This window comes from Rhododendron vialii, chromosome 11a (assembly GCF_030253575.1).
Source record: "Rhododendron vialii isolate Sample 1 chromosome 11a, ASM3025357v1".
Lineage (NCBI taxonomy): Eukaryota > Viridiplantae > Streptophyta > Magnoliopsida > Ericales > Ericaceae > Rhododendron > Rhododendron vialii.
The window spans coordinates 14,307,387-14,325,663 of record NC_080567.1 but is presented as its reverse complement, the minus strand read 5'-3'; the positions used below and the strand labels follow the sequence as shown (position 1 = coordinate 14,325,663).

At 35.5% G+C, this 18,277-nt stretch overlaps 1 long non-coding RNA gene across 1 annotated transcript; it reads right to left on the bottom strand.

The window, feature by feature from the left end:
• Positions 1 to 14,583: 14,583 nt before the first annotated feature.
• On the bottom strand, positions 14,584 to 16,082 carry LOC131307717 (uncharacterized). Its single transcript, XR_009194204.1, has 3 exons — positions 15,981 to 16,082; positions 15,203 to 15,279; positions 14,584 to 14,778 (listed from the first exon to the last, which is right to left on the bottom strand). It is a non-coding gene; the product is annotated as an uncharacterized LOC131307717 (long non-coding RNA).
• Between the last annotated feature and the right edge of the window lie 2,195 nt (positions 16,083 to 18,277).

Here is an 18,277-nt window from a genome sequence, read left to right as displayed (position 1 = left end):
AAAGAGCATGGTAAATGACTTTATTTGGATTGACTCGATCTGTAATGGGTTCTATTACAATGGACTTGTGATGTAGAAGAATATCCTTGTAAAAGGAAAGTGTCTTGTCTGGATGAGCAGGAATGAAATGCCATCCAGGAGGGAAAAAAAGGCTTTTACTAGTTCAATTGGGTTGTGAATATTTTTGTGAACTGGTTCAATAGAAAATAAGTTGGTGCTGACTGGTTTAAGAACATATTTTGTGGTTCTTCTAGGGTAAGAGGACTTTGGTTGACTGGTTTGAATAGCCTGGGTTGGACAAAAAGGATCAACTGAAATATTTTGGCTGGGTGGTACAACACTTTGACTAGATGATGGAATATATGCTAATGCAGAATTGTACCTAGTTTTGGGGATTTGCCCAAGAACTTGATACCTGTTTGCTAAATCAGCTGGAGGGAGAGCAAGCTGGTTTTTGGCGGTTTGAGCTGGTTTCTTACTTTTTTCTGCCATGGTTGAACTGCAGATAAAATAATAATAATTATTTCCTAAATAAAAATTCTCTAGTAAGGAAATCAGGAATAGAATTTTGATCTCCTTTAATATATTCAATATCGAAATAAAAAATACTCAAAATTGATTGCTATCTGGCAAAGATTTGTTTACTGGCTATATTCTTAACATCTTTTTCTAAAACATATTTTGCACTTTTGCAATCAACTCTGACTAAAAACTTTTGATTTAATATATCATCTTGAAATTTAGAAATACATAACACCATTGCTAAAATTTCTTTTTTAATAGTACTATAATTGTTTTGTGCTTTATTCCAAAGACCAGAATGAAAACGAATAATTTGTTCATGAGAAGTAGGATAGACTTTTTGAAGAAGAATGCCACCATATCCAATATAAGAGGCATCAGTTTGAATAATCTTAAAGGAATTGACTGTAGGAATACCTAGACATGGTAATGTCTTGACATATTTTTTGACTTTCTGGACTACAGAAGTATGTATGGATGACCAAGGAGGAGGATTATCTCTTAATCTCTCAAATAAGGGATGACATATTTTCCTAAGGTCTTTATAAAATTCTGCTATATAATTTAAGGATCCTAAAAATCTTTGTAATTGACTTTTATCAGTAATTTCATCGGAAAATTTATCAGCAAATTGAATCGCTCTACTGATTGGTATTATCGTTGATTGGTGAATATCATACCCTAAAAATCTTATTTTGGTTTGAAATAATTTAATCTTGGGAGTAGAGATGACTAATCCATTATGGTTAATAATATCCACGAATGAATTTAAATGTTTCCAATGTTCTTCAATTGAATTTGAAAAGATGAGAACATCATCTATATAAACTATAATGAAATGACTAAATGGGTTAAATATTTCATTCATTATATTTTGGAATTCGCTTGGGGCATTTTTTAATCCAAAAGGCATTACGTTCCATTTGTAATGTCCAAAGGGAGTAGTGAAAACTGTTTTATACCTATCATTGAGGTGTAGTTGGATTTGCCAAAATCCACTTTTCAAATTAAATTTTAAAAAGATTACTGCTTTGCTTAATCTATTGATTAAATCTTTTTTTATTAGGAATTGGGTATCTGATCCATTCTAATACCGTGATCAATGGTTTATAATTTATGACTAATCGTGGTACACCTCTTTCTTTTTTTGCATTTTTGTTGACATAAAAAGCTGGACATGACCATAGTGATTTACTTTTTCGAATAATGTTATTATCAAGTAAATTATTAATTTCTTTTTTACAAGTTTTCATTACTTCAGGGTTCATTTGAATAGGTCTAAATTTTATGAGAATTTGTTGTTCATTAAATTCTTTTATATATGGTAAAGTTACTATATGTTTTTTCCGGTGCCAAAAGGCACTGGGAAGGTTAGAACATACTTCTTTTTCTAGTTTATTTTTAAAATTTTCAATTTGTTGACTAAGAAATTTATTGGTAAGTTGCTCTTCAATTCTTTTATATCTAATTTCTTCTTGTAAGAATTTTAACTGGATTCTTTTTTGACTTAATATGTTAATAGATGAAAATATAGATTGGTTTTTTAATTGTTTTAGTTCTTTTTGTTCTGGTTTTGTTAAAAACTTAAATATTACTTGTTGACCAAAAGGCTTAGTAATAATTCCTTCTTCATTAGTTGTAAAAGGATAAAGTAAACAGATAAAAGGTGTTCCTAAAATTACTCTATTAGTGAGATCTTGAACTAAGACAAAAGAAGTCTTGAAACAAACTTTATCTTGACAGATATATACTTTGGGTAACTTATATTTAATTCGCATCTTGCTGCCATTTGCAGAGCTTAATTGTTCAGTCGTTTTGTGATAATATTTAGTAGGTACTAAACCTTCTTGGATACAATTTAAGTCTGCACCAGTGTCAATAAGAGCACTGACTTCTATTTCATAATTATTTATTATTAATTTGACTTTAGCATACCATTTTTGATAATTTTGATAGTCAATATTTTCATCTTGATGTTCAGACAACTGATTAATTTTATGAATTTTTTCAGGACTTTTATCTAATTCTAATTTTTTATCAGATTCTTTTAATTTGGTAATATCTTTTTTAATTTGATTCATTTCTTGTTTTAGGTCTTGTAAAGTAACTCCTTTATTTATTCGATCTATAGTATCATTAATTTTTACTTCTGGTTTAATGTGTTGTGATTTTTGCAATAAGAGTTGCTTAAGTTTTACAATATATTTTTATTTTAATTTAGAGTCGTCCATTTTACTAATTAAGTCAATTAACAATTCTTCTTCTGGTGAGTCTTTAGTAATTACATTTATTCTTTTAAATTCTTCAATTTCTAGTTTGCCAAGATTCTCATTGGCGGGGGATGTGATACTATCTTGAGAAATAGGACAAGAATTCTTTTTCCGTTTTACTTTTGTACTAGTGCTGGCATTTTTATAATATTTTTCTAAGTAATCGAAAAAATATACTTCATTTCTAGTCTCTTCCATAAATCTTTCCCAATGAGCTATTATTTTTTCTTGTTGACAATGTGTATATTTATTAGCATATTCTTTTCTTTTTTGCTTATTTTCTTTTGACTTAAATTCTAAGAATAATTTGTCAACATCAATATTAAATTCTTTATTCATGACAAATAAAGATGGATCAACAGAGTTTGAGGTTACTTCTTCAAAATCAGTTTGAGTTGGAGACCCTTGAGAGGTGTCTTCTTCAAATTTTGACTGTGTAGAATAACACGGTTACTGATTTGTGAACTTGATTCAACATCTTTTAGCTTAACTCTAGGATCAAATAAATTTCTATTTTGCCTAGACATAGCTATTGAACTATTTGACATGCTTAATTCTTTAATTCTAAGAGGAGGGTTTACTCTTTGTTGATCAAACTTATTCTAACTGTACCATCTAGGTATTGTTGAATATAGTCTAGATCAATAGTATCATTTTGCATTTTTTGTGGGTAACTTTCATTTTCACTAAGCCAACTGGCTGGTAGCTGGATATCACTCCAGGAGATGATTTTGGGTACTTGTATATTAACATTAGTGCTACTTTGTATGAGTACAGTTTTATCCTTTGGACTTTTGACTAAGGCATGAATATTCAAATTAGTTTTCATACATTTATAATAAATACGGTAAATTAAGGCAATTGATTGACTTCCTTCGAGCATTTGAGTAATTGCTCCAGCAATTTGAATATTTAAAGTTAAGGCTTTCAAAATATTCTTATCTTTTAGACTAAGCGGTAAATCAGGGTAACAGTTAAAATAAACTGGACCATTATGTAAGCTTGACTCCATTAATTCTAACAGACTATCACTGTAGACTATGAATCTACTATCTCTTAGGGATAATAAGACTGAAGAGTTTAGTCCTTTTCTTGTAAGGGGTTTAATAGCTATTTGTACTAATCCTACATGAATATAGCTATATCCTCTTTCGAGGTGTCGTTTGACTGATTCTTTACTAAGAAGTGTGCATCTTTCTTCTTGTTTAGTAATAGCATAAACTTGTTCTACAGTTTTTGCTACTTGATCAGTTCTAAAAGTATCTTCTAAAAAACTTGATTTGTAAATTTCTTTTACTTGGATTTTGGGTATATTCCAATTTTCTAATTCTGTATCTAAATCTTGGTACTCATGTGTTTTCTTGATTGACTAGTCTGGAAATTCAGATATATATATATATATATATATATATATATATATATATATATATATATATATATAATACACACACACACACACACACAGAGATATACACACTCATACACATATGCCTAACACTCATACCCCAAACTTCCAAATTCTATCACATTCAGCCCAAATCACATTCTCCACATTAATGTTATTATTCACATAATTTGCAACTCAAGCCTTTATCAAGCATCAAAATTATTAAAATTTAATACGGGTCTCTACAACAACCGTTAGACACTTCTTGTTCTTTTGTAGCCATCGAGTCATTTTTTTTAAAGGTACAGAGAATATTCTTTTAATAAATATATATCTCTCTACCCTTACTTTTTAGGCACTATATCTCTATGTAATTATTATCTTTTATGATTATATGGACACACACACACACACCAAGCTTCTTGTAGGGGATCCCCTCCTTAGCTTAAGTGCGGACTTCACATTTCTCAATTAAATTTCAATGATCTGAACCATTGAATGTGTTCAGAACGTGATTTTTAAGTGTTACCATGAGAAATTAGCAGAAAATATATGACCGAGAAGTGCTTGATCCAAATAAATATTCATAAAGTCTGCATATAACTATTTTATGAGAAACCATTTGAATCAAGCACTTTCCGATCATATTTTTAGTTGATTTCTCACCAAGACCCTTAAAATCACATTCTGAACACATTGAACAATTCGGATCACCAAAATTTGATCAGAAAATGTGAAGTCCGCACTTAAGCTAAGTAGGAGACCCATAAGAAAGGGACTCTCTGTGCGTGTGTGTTAAAATAGTGACTGACACTTTGTAGTGATTACAACTCTCACATAGAGCAGTTGGGTTGAACGGATAATCTATTTAAGTTAGGATTATGTTACATTCCAACGTCAGATTAAATGTTCAATAGATTATAGTTGTTCGATCAAGAGAATACTTCATAATATAAACCTCCATCCTTATGACCGGTAACTACAAATATTTTTACCTCACATTTATTTGTTTTTCGTTTCAATTTATTGTCTTTAAGTTGTTTCCTTTTAAATTGATTTTCCTACATCCAAAATGTGTTGATTATCTTTTTTAATTCAAATCAACTCAATATTTATCTTTCTAGCCGTTCAATCGTATTTTATTTTAAGGTTAGACCAGTCGATCATTTCTACTTTTAACAATAAATCTACAATAGTAATGTAAGAGCATCCACAATAGCCTAAACAAAATTAGATAACCAAAAGTTGTCACGTCACCTTAAGCGATTGCTAAAATTAGTAACATAAAGGTCCACAGTGGTATAATCAAAATTGGATAACCAAAACTTGTCACGTCTCCTTTCAAATTACAAAAACCTAAAAACAATGAACATAATAAAACTATTTATTAGAAATAGATAATAGTTTTTCAAAAGCAATTTTTCCAAAAAAAAAAAAGTATTCATATTTGAAGAAAAACTATTTTTTAAATAGAAAATAGTTTTTGAAAAAAAATAGTTTTTCTAAAAATAACAGTTTTAAAAAAACAATTTTTGTACAAAATAATTTTTTGTGCAAAATCAGTTTTCGAAAAAACAATTTTAAAATTTTTTTAATTTAAATACAGTTTAATTTTTTTTTAAATAATTAATAATTTTTAAATATAATTTTTTCAAAACATTATTTGAAAAAGAAAGAAAGAAAGAGAGAAAATGTTTTTGTGTAATAATGGGTGTACTTAATTAAGAAGATGCGAGGTCCACTAAAATTGGTTAACAGTAAAAGATTGCTAGTTTTGATTATCCAATGGCTAAAACTTGGCTAGTTGATAAGTTTGATTATTCCAACGTGAGCACATTTTTTAAGCAAATATTGTTAACCTTAACATTTTTTTGGTTTTGATTATGCCATTATGGATTGTCTAAGAGTGAAGTTCATTTCTATTTAATTTACTTTTTCCAAGCTTTGGAGTTAAGATTCCAACAGTACTATTTCATTTTCTATAATTCTTTTTCAGTTGATTGCTTTTTAATTTTCATTCAAGGATGTGATTTCCAACTATTACTTTTTTGATTTCTCATTCATTATCTGTAACGCCCCGATATTTTAAACGAATATCGGCAGCATAAATTATTATTTCAAAAAACAAATCTTTAGTCAACCAAATATATACAGATCTACCAACATAGGGATTTCTTTATTCCAACTCAAATTGAAAATACTGAGCTTCTATTCAAAGGTAACATTGGTCTTACTAGCATTGGGCCGACTTCTCTAGGAAGATACTGACTCGAAAAAAAAAGAAAAAGAAAAACTTACTTAACCAAAACAAAATCTGGCATTTTATTGAAATAACTTCAGAGCGACTCTAGTCTTGATACAGATCCAAACCATACTCGGTTTCCGCCCCTAGTATTCCTCCTGTGTCAAATTGCTTCACCATTGAATCCTGCATATGCTGGCAAATTGATCACCGAAGCAACCGATTTACCAGGACACAAACGTATCCGTGAGTGATAATTCACTCAGTAGAATAATCTTAACCTTACCAACCCCTTACTTTACAGCTAAGCAGCTTTATCACAATTCATATTAAAATAATAGAACGACAAGCATTAAATAAGTAAATCCATTAGCAAGCCTTTAAATTACCTTCTTTTGAATCTCACATTTCATAATCATACCTGCACCATAGTATCCATCGCTTTTCAAACTCAAAATTCCGTTTTACATATTTCAAACGTTATGCTACCTTCAATATCACGGGGTATTAGTAGACTATCCACACAATTCTTGGTCCATCAAGCTGCCCTCAAGGTCCTGTTAGGCTACCCTCAATACCTGAGGTCCTGCCAGGCTACCTCTAAGGTCCTGCTTGGCATCCTCACAATTTTTAGGTCTATCAGGCTGCCCTCAAGGTCCTGCTAGGCTACCCTCAATAACTGAGGTCCTGCCAGGCTACCCCTGAGATCCTGCTTGGCCATCCTCACAATTCTAGGTTCATCAGGCTGCCCTCAAGATCCTGCTAGGCTACCCTCAATACCTGAGGTCCTGCCAGGCCACCCCTGAGGTCCAGCTTGGCAACCCTAGCTACACCGGGTCTTTTAGGCTGCCTTTAAGGTCCTACCAGGCTACCCCCGATTACTACGGGGTCCTGTCAGGCTACCCCTGAGGTCCTGCTAAGCCCAAAACTTTCATCTGTTTTTCCTTTTCCATTAACCATAATAACATCTGCATAATTTCCCATTTGAAATCACCAAGCGAACCTAAGTTCGATCCAACGAATACAACAGTCATGAATCCATAATAATGTAATCAATAAACGTGATACGTTTCTATGTGAAAACCAACGTAGCAATTGATATTGTGCGAATAAGTAAAACATATAGCATTTTATGATTGGGCCGATGCCCTTAATTTATTAAATAAATAAGAAATTTTATCAAACAAGTAATTTAATTAGTAATCTTTCATCATTCTATTTATTTATTATAAGTATCATATTCAATTAACACTAAACCAAGGAACCGTAATTATGAACTCAATTATTTTCATTATCATTCATATATACTAACAGGTACGTTAAATCCACCAAAGACAAAACACATCTCTTAGAGCCAAAATTATAATTTCACGAAGTCCAGGGGGATCACTGTAATATCAGCATCTTCTTTTTCAAAAACTACACGTCAACAGTAACTGTTCGAAACAAAAAACAGGGGAATTTCCATGCGAACGTTGGGGTTGATTTCTCCTACTCCGAAACGTTAAACACCAATACATGTACACTTAATAGAGTTAGGAGAAGGTAGGAGATGGATTATAATACCTTGAATTCGGCCGAAAAGCGAAAAGGTTCTGAGTTGGTTTTGATAAAAACGGAGGAGACGGCGGCGACGGAAGACAGCTCGGGAACGGCTTGGTCGATTGCGAATTGGTTCTAGGATGCTTGAGAACTGGGTTACGGTTGGGTAATCTGGGTTTGGTACCTGGGCTAGCGTGGAACCGAAACCCACCGGCTCTATCTCTAGACTTCCGTGGGGGAGCTTGAATTTTGTCTCTTTCTTTCTTGTTTTTGGGCACAGCAGAGGGGGTGTGAAATTTCTGTCTTTTTTTTGGATGGAGAGAGAGCTATTTATAAAGGTGGGGTGGAGTGGGGTGCAAGGAGTGAGAGAAGAGGGAGAGGGCCGGTTGGAGAGGAGGAGGTAGGGTACTGGGCAAGAAAATGAGGTAGGGGAGGTGGTTGCCGAAAAATGGGAAGGGGGGATGGTTCGCTTGGGAAGGAAGGAGGAAAGAGAGAGAGGGCAGAGAATTGAGAGAGTCGGTTGAGAGAGGAGATAAGGCTGGGAGTTGTGGAAAAATTATTCAGTACATATGTTACAAGGTATAAATACATATATACACATTTACATAATTAAAGGATTAATTTAATACAAAACCAATACTAATCACCATTAATACAAAACCAATACTAATCACCATTACCAATAAAATATATTTTGGAATCATATGAATAGTTAGTAAAATAATCAGTTAATAAAATTTGAAATCATAAACTATAATGTTTTTTATTCGAAAAAAAAATCGGTCCAAAAAAAAATTCGGGTCGTTACAATCTATCCCCCTTAAAATAATTCCATCCTCGAAATTTGGACGTTAACTCTGTTATAATTGGTTGGCACAACCGTTGCTTTCCGGTTGCTTCTACTTCCCTAGATTTTGGAATGAGGCTTGGTAACTATCCTAGCAGCTTGTATTGCCATGTTGGTCACCCAATCGCCGAGGATGGTGGATCCATCTATCCCCCTTAAATTTGGGACGCGTTATGTCTGAAGAGTAAGCCGTCACTGTCTTCCGATAGCGTCTTATGATAGCAAGGTGAGTGGGTAGTCAATTTCTTCTCAAATTGACATTTGCAGTTGACCCTTTCTCTATCTCGAAGGTCGCAGGTCAATGTAGATTGGAGACTTCTATTACACACACTTGTCATATAAGACTCATAGTGATTCTGCCCTCCTAATGGTGAAGCTCAATTCATAGTTTCTAGGGGTTCCGTTTCTAGTCCCAATGAGTTAACACAATGTGCGATGCTCTGGAATCGAATAAGGATTGAATTTATGCGCTGAACAGTTATGAGGTTACCTTGGATTGCCTGGGATCATATTGTTCCTAATCTCTTTGATGTGCGAAGGTTCTGCCTCCAGATGACTGATTACGCTTCGCTAGGTCATTTCTTGTACCAAAATTTTGGTTCTGGTTAGGAGGTTGTTGTCGCTGATTCCATCCACTTCGTGGCTGTTTTTGACCTCCTTCTTGATTTCCAAAATCGATAGATGTCGCAAGTGCTTGTTGTCCCCCATTTCTGGTACTTCCAGATCCATTCAGTTGAGGACAGGCAAACTTGAAAATGGCCTTCTTGATTGCAGTGGTAGCATCTGCCTCCCTGGTTATGATTCTTGCCTTGCTCTTGATTTGAGCTCTTTCAATGTTGGTTGGATTGTTGTGGGAGTTGGTTGTTCTGAGTGTAGGGTTTGGCCATCACTACTACAAAATGGTATAAAGATCACGGTCCAAAAACTAAAAAGATCTCACTTTTTGTAAAAGCGTAATAAAATGTTATGAACTATAGTTTTAATCTCAGTTTTAAGAAAAAACTGAGATGGAAAGATTTTTTAATCTCAGTAATCTAAAAAGTGAGATTGTAACTTGAAGAATACATCTCATTCTCAAAAAACTGAGATTATATTTGAAAGAATATATCTCGTTTCAAAAAAAACTGAGATGAAAAGATTTTTTAATCTCAATAATCTAAAAGTGAGATTGTAACTTAAAGAATAGATCTCGTTTTTTAAAAACTGAGATTGTATACGAAAGAATATATCTCATTTCAGAAAAACTGAGATAAAAAGAACCTTTAATCTCAATCATCTAGAAACTGAGATCGTAAGTTAGAGAATACATCATATTTTTTTTAGACTTGAGATGAAAGCTCTTATATAGGAAAATTTGAAAGTCGCTTACCCCTTAATCAACTCCGCGCGCAATACCCCTAAATAAATGTCACTCTCAACCATTCCACAAAAAAAAATATCGTCAAAAAATGGGATACTTTCGACGATGAAAATATATTTTGTCACCAAATGGGTATCTTTGGTGACAAAATTTATGTAGGTTGCATTTCGTCGCCAAATGTATTTCGAGTATAACTCTATGCTCAAAACTCCATTAATTGAGATAATTTAAATTGAGTTTGAACAATAACACAAAGGGCTACAACTTTCATGTTTATCAAAATTTCTAATTTTAATATTTAAAGGTTCAAAATGATGTTCGAAATATATTTTAATGTTAAACGCATATGTTATAGATTAAATATTTTAATTATATATTGAAAAGTGTGTGTGGTGCAGTTGGTTGAAGCTTTTATGCAAAACTCAAGAGACTTAGGTTCAAAACCCAACAGGATAAATAAAATGGGATTTTTTCCCTTAGGAAATCGCCACTTTTAATCTCGATTTTTTCAAAAACTGAGATTATTACTCTCTAAACAACCACGGTTTTATAATGAAACTGAGATGTTAAGCTATTAAAGGTCACGATTTTGTCATTTTTAATCACAGTTTTTATGTTTTTAGTCGCAGTTTTAATGAGTTTTAATCACAGTTTTTATCTTATGGTTAAAAGATAGAGACTTTTAGTTACACCTTGATAGACCACGGTTTTGAATGCGAGATTAAAAGTGAAAGATCACACTAAATGACCGAGGTCTTTATCTATTTTTGTAGCAGTGCGTGACGAGCCCTTTATCGTTGTTGCGGATCGGTCCTCTAGCTGCTGGTATTACTTTTCTTCTGCTCACGCCTTGTCTTAAAATCCAAATTTTCTCTCTCCATCTTAAGCGCGCATTGCACCACTTGTGAGTAGGTGGGGAGTGTATGCGCCACTACTGCTCGGCGTGTCTTATTGAGTCCCCATTCAAACTTCCTCGCCTTATCATCATCTGTTGGTATGATAGTTGTGGCATGACGAGACAGCCCCTCGAATCGCGCAGCATACTGGGAGACTGTCATTTCACCCTGTTCAAGGTTCATGAACTCTTGAACCATTGCCTGTTTGATTGGGGCAGGAAAGTACTTGTCGAGGAAGATTTCTTCAAACCTCTCCCAAGTCATTGTCTCTATAGCATGTGTACTCTTCATTAGTTTCCACCAATGTTGCGCTTCTCCTTGCATTTGGTAGGTGGCTAGCGCGATGCGATTGCCATCTCCGTAGATGTCTAGAACTTCATGGATCTTCTTGATTTCTTCCAACCAGGATTCTGCAACAGCGAGGTTTGGTTCGCCTCGAAAGTACGATGGGCGGCGTTTACAAAATTCACTCAACACTTGACTCTTAGCCAGAGGGCCTCGTGGTACATGTGTGGCTAGCTATTGATGTTGAGGATTGGTGGCGGCAGCGGCGGCAATAAATGTTTGCATGAGTTGAAACAGGTCTTGCACTCCAATTTGTCTGTTCACCTGTGGACCTCCGTTTTGTTCATTGTTTTGACCATTATTCTGGTTGTTGTTTTCGTCCGAACCGTTTCTCGTTTCTTGCATCTAAAATTTATAAACTTAAGTTAGGGGTGTCGATAAGCCGTGTTGGCGATCACTAGTAGTAGCTGAATGGTTTTGTTGATTTCAGGTGCACGAGCATTAGCGTTGGCATGACCTTGGGACTCGCGCAAGCATTTTTGTCAATGTAGGCAACATTGTTGTCGGCATTAGGGCTATGCGTATTGTCCTTGCTGCTGGGGTCAACAAAATGACCGTAGAGAATGACGTCGTTCACCTTTGTACCAATCTTGTAACGACTACCACACGAAGTTAGGTTTAGGATTTTCAAGGTTTTCTAACTATCATATTTACAAATCAGTTTCATGATAAGGATTTTGAAGTTACAAGAATAAGTAATATTACTATTATGTATATATATACACACATTTTTAACCATTCATGAAATGTGACCCCTTTTTTTTTTTTTAGAATATTAAATAAATAATAGCAATAGCAATAGCAATAGTTAAGTAAAACTAGTCACATCAATACAGGAAACGTCATATAGACCACAGACACGTACAATTTACAATTGGCCTAGCTGCTAGTCAAACAAGTAAAGCCTATATTTTCTCACGGTACTCTCCCGAAATCTAGGTCAGGTGATGACTTGAATTGTACTTATAGTTTAGACTTACAATAGGTAACAACTACAATTATTAACTCAGGTTTACGCTCTCAGAAGTGATCTACTCCTTCTACCCAAGGCCGAGAGTTGAACCTATGCTCTGATACCATTTGTAACGCCCCGATATTTTAAACGAATATCGGCAACATAAATTATTATTTCAAAAAACAAATTCTTTAGTCAACCAAATATATACAAATGTACCAACATAGGGATTTCTTTATTTCAACTCAAATTGAAAATACTGAGCTTCTATTCAAAGGTAACATTGGTCTTACTAGCATTGGGCCGACTTCTCTTGGAAGATACTGACTCAAAAAAAAAAAGAAAAAGAAAAACTTACTTAACCAAAACAAAATCTGGCATTTTATTGAAATAACTTCAGAGTGACTCTAGTCTTGATACAGATCTCAACCATACTCGGTTTCCGCCCCTAGTATTCCTCCTGTGTCAAATTGCTTCACCATTGAATCTTGCACATGCTGGCAAATTGATCGCCGAAGCAACCGATTTACCAGGATACAAACGTATCCGTGAGTGATAATTCACTCAGTAGAATAATCTTAACCTTACCAACCCCTTACTTTACAGCTAAGCAGTTTTATCACAATTCATATTAAAATAATAGAACGACAAGCATTAAATAAGTAAATCCATTAGCAAGCCTTTAAATTACCTTCTTTTGAATCTCACATTTCATAATCATACCTGCACCATTGTAAGGACCCGTGTTTCAGAAATTACTAAAAAAGGTTTATTCGATATTATAATTATGGAAAATTTGGGTTTTATTAAGTTTAAATGAATTGGGCTGAATGTGATGGGATTGTTTGTAGGAGGGTGCATGTGCAATTTGAAGTGTGGGTAGTATATATATATGTGTGGGTGTGTATGTAGAGGAGTATTATACCCCTCACCCTCTCTCTCTAACTCCTGATCTCTCTCTCCCTCTCGGCACACCCTCTCTCTCCTCCTCCAACACCCAAAACTTCTCTCCTCATTCAAAACCCATGACAAATAACCTTCAACCCTTCATCCATTCTTGTTATTGAACCCGTATTTCGTTGGAGCAAGCTTGGAGAGGAATAATCTCGGAGGATTTCAAATTTCAAAGCTAGGGCTCGATCAATCTCATTGAGTTTCGTTCTCCAAGTCGAGGTAGGGAATTCTTACTCTCTTTATATGTTTATGAGTAGATTCAATGTCCAAAACTTGCCTTGGATCGTTATTTGGAGGCCTTGTGTTTGCCCTTGAAAGCTGTCAAAATCGTGCTGAAAAACCCAGGTGCTACATGTACCAGTGTTTACCCCGGTACATGTAGCAAACCCAGATTTCTTTGATTTTTTCGTTCATTGGCTACATGTAGCACCCTTAACCGCTACATGTACCAAACTCAAATTATGCCTTCTGTTCGCTGGCTACATGTAGCACCCTTAACCGCTACATGTACCAAACTCAAATTATACCTTCTGTTCGTTGGGTACATGTAGCACCCTTAATCTTGCTACATGTACCAAATTGGAAAATTTTGAAAAGTTTCTCCTTCCATGGTTTGGACCTCCGATCACTTCTAATATCTTTTAAACACCTTCAAATCATCTCTAAGATTGATCGCTTGTATTCCAATGATTCGTAGATCATACTCACTCATTTGGCTCTCGTTGTAGTTAAAGAAAGTGTAGAATTAAATGAATATCATACTTATGCGTTTGTCTATGCATTCGGGTTATTGCGCGAGTAGTGTGACTTGTTTTATGAATAATACGGACTTGACATACGTCATGCTTTACCATATTGAGGCCTGTAAAATGAAAAGTCACGACTTAGAATGATAGAACGAAATGAAGAAAGCCACGGATCCATTATGAGGTGGGATGCCGGAAATGGGACGCACGGGGTCCTAAATGCCCGGAAGTGCACAAGAAAGCCACAGATCCACCAAATGGTGCGATGCCGGAATAAATTAGGGACGCACGGGGTCCCAAATGCCCGGAAAGGGAATCAAAAACACTTGTTACTATGAAAACAGAGAATTTAGAGATCATTAAGTGACGTGAATATGAATGGGGTTGATTATCAAGTATTATTGTCACACCCCATCCCGAAAAACACCACACTAAATTATTTTCCAAATGGGATGGACCCACACCTTGGCGCTACTCATACAGTAAATAAAACACCAGCCAAGCGTTCAACTCATAAAAAAAAAAAAACGTAACTTGCATATATACGGAAATAACTGTCATACAAGACGTGCCCACATATATTTACAACATATACAAGCTCCAAAAATAGGCACATAATCAAAAGAGTCAAAAAGCTAGACTTCTATATACACAACTCCTGTCTAGACTCTGCAGTGGACCCGCGTGCCGTCACGCACCTGAAAAGAAAACACTGTGGGGGTGTGAGCTATCAACGTGCTCAGTGAATGCTCTTATCCATAATAAAAGAAGCAATATTGACAAGCGCTATAAAAAAAATATTTCGAACCACAATATTCAGCCTGTTTATAACCACTTCATTAATACACCGGTAAATTTATAGGCTCGAGGCCATGGCTATAACAACACCAACATAGTACTAGTAACGCCACTAAGGCAATATTCATAATCACGCCACTAAGGCAAAATATTCACGCCACTAAGGCAATATCATTCACGCCACTAAGTCTATAATACTCACAACGCCACTAAGGCCATATTCTTAACGCCACTAAGGCTATATATCAAATAACTTCAAGCCGAACAATATCTTATCAACACGAAACATAACTTTACACTATGTCTCATCTTCCGTTATTAAAAATAAAAACACCCACCTCGAGGCCCAGCCAAAAAGTACCAACACGAGCTCACTACCTACGTGGAGTCACGGTACTCGTCGCCGCCTCCGAACCTGAAGTGTTACACATAAATCAACACATGTGAGTATTATGATTGATATACTCACAAAAATGAAAGGATTGCAACCATTCCTCTAGTATCATGTTCCTTCCAACTAACCTTAAGATAACATTCAGCACATTAAAGAACAGAAAAAGAAACAAGTCAATCGCATATCCAAAAAGCCATCAGATTAGCCAAACTCTAACTAAAGTATAGCAATATATACTCTTGTACACTTGCCACACAAGATAAAATTCTCTTTTGGCAATCACAAGAGAACCCATGTTCTCTGCTCCACGTACCAAGCCCAGTTTCCTTTCTTGAACAACTACATAGTCCAAATTCCACAAATTGCCACAGGAATTCCAAAAGCACAACATCTGGTACAGTCAAATTTGGCATCTCCCTTATTTTCGGCAATTCCAAACCCAGTTCAACACTTGGGCAATTATTTTAGACATTCCGACTCACATCCTAACAGATTACAATAAAATTCAACACTTACAAATTCATTTACAGCAGCTATGAAGATAATTTCCAGTATTTAGCACACAAATCCTGCACCTAACCACCTATGTTTGAGTTCTTAAAAGGATAAATGTTTCCCTTTATTCCAGTCCTACTCAAACCCTAGAGTTAATTAGAGAGAGGGGAAAAAAACGTAACAGATCACAAAATCCCCATGACAAGAAGACAATTAAGAGTACTTACCACAAACCTAATTCCTTTATCTTTCTTTCTTTCTTTTTTTTTTTCCCCTTCTTCTCTTTTCCCTCCCTTCCGTCCGCTACTTCTTCTTCTCTGTTTCTGATCTTTTTTTTTTTTTGATAGATATATACCACACATGCACACAAGCACACCCTTTATGCTCCACGTGCACACCAGCACACAGATTTTATTTTATTTTTACAACTTAAACCCAATAGTTCTAGGAAATCACATTGGAAACCCACATAAATAAAATAAAACTCACTTTTAATAAGCCTACTTCATTTCTTTTCTTTCCTTTTCTTTTTAAAAAAAAATAAAATAAGAGTCGGGTCTCACAATTATTCTCTTGCTCTTGTCCACGTGGAAAACTTTCTTGTATCAATGTTCATCTCAGTGCATTGTCCATTTCATATGCATATAGTTTGAGCAAGGATTTCTCTACTGGACTAGTATAGCTCAACCTATTATTATTTTCAAGTACACCACAAGGGCATTGATTCGGAGTGCTTGACGTGCATATGACTCCATTCTTTTGAAAGCTAACACCGAGGAATTACCATGGCATCTTTTGTAAAATCCTTTTAAAGATGTAATCGTAATTCCTATCATTTTTTTTGACTTACTCTTTTGGGATTATTGTCTAAGCATTTGGGGCCGGAGTGCCATAAATTGTAAACTTTAGCTTAATGGTTCTTTTGGACGGATGATGGGAGATAATTTGGGGTATTATGAAGTACTACCGTGATGGACTATTATCGGAAATACAATCATTAATATGTTAAAAATCCAGGGCATGACAACCATAGTATCCATCGCTTTTCAAACTCAAAATTCCGTTTTACATATTTCAAACGTTCTGCTACCTTCAATATCACGACGTATTAGTAGACTATCCACACAATTCTTGGTCCATCAGACTGCCCTCAAGGTCCTACTAGGCTGCCTTCAATACTTGAGGTCCTGCCAGGCTACCCCTGAGGTCCTGCTTGGCCATCCTCACAATTTTTAGGTCCATCAGGCTGCCCTCAAGGTCCTGCCAGGCTACCCCTGAGATCCTGCTTGGCCATCCTCACAATTCTGGGTCCATCAGGCTGCCCTCAAGGTCCTGCTAGGCTACCCTCAATACCTGAGGTCCTGCCAGGCCACCCCTGAGGTCCTGCTTGGCAACCCTAGCTACACCGGGTCTTTCAGGCTGCCTTCAAGGTCTTACCAGGCTACCCCCGATTACTACGGGGTCCTGTCAGGCTACCCCTGAGGTCCTGTTAAGCCCAAAACTTTCATCTGTTTTTTCTTTTCCATTAACCATAACAACGTCTGCATAATTTCTCATTTGAAATCACCAAGCGAACCTAAGTTCGATCCAACGAATACAATAGTCATGAATCCATAATAATGTAATCAATAAACGTGATACGTTTCTATGTGAAAGCCAACGTAGCAATTGATATTGTGCGAGTAAGTAAAACATATAGCATTTTATGATTGGGCCGATGCCCTTAATTTATTAAATAAATGGGAAATTTTATCAAACAAGTAATTTAATTAGTAATCTTTCATCATTCTATTTATTTATTATAAGTATCATATTCAATTAACACTAAACCAAGGCAACGTAATTACGAACTCAATTATTTTCATTATCATTCATATATACTAACAGGTAAGTTAAATCCACCAAGGACAAAACACATCTTTTGGAGCCCAAATTATAATTTCACGAAGTCCAGGGGGATAACTGTAATATCAGCATCTTCTTTTTCAAAAAACTACACGTCAACAGTAACTGTTCGAAACGAAAAACAAGGGAATTTCCGTGCGATGCCGTGCAACGTTGGGGTTGATTTCTCCTACTCCGAAATGTTAAACACCAATACATATACACTTAATATAGTTAGGAGAAGGTAGGAGATGGATTATAATACATTGAATTCGGCCGAAAAGCGAAACGGTTCCGAGTTGGTTTTGGTAAAAACGGAGGAGACGGCGGCGACGGAAGACAGCTCGGGAACGGTTTGGTCGATTGCGAATTGGTTCTAGGATGCTTGAGAACTGGGCTACGGTTGGGTAATCTGGGTTTGGTACCTGGGCTAGCGTGGAACTGAAGGAGCTTGAATTTTGTCTCTTTCTTTCTTGTTTTTGGGCACAGCAGAGGGGGTGTTAAATTTTTGTCTTTTTTTTGGATGGAGAGAGAGCTATTTATAAAGGTGGGTGGAGTGGGGTGCAAGGAGTGAGAGAAGAGGGAGAGGGCCGGTTGGAGAGGAGGAGGTAGGGTACTGGGCAAGAAAATGAGGTAGGGG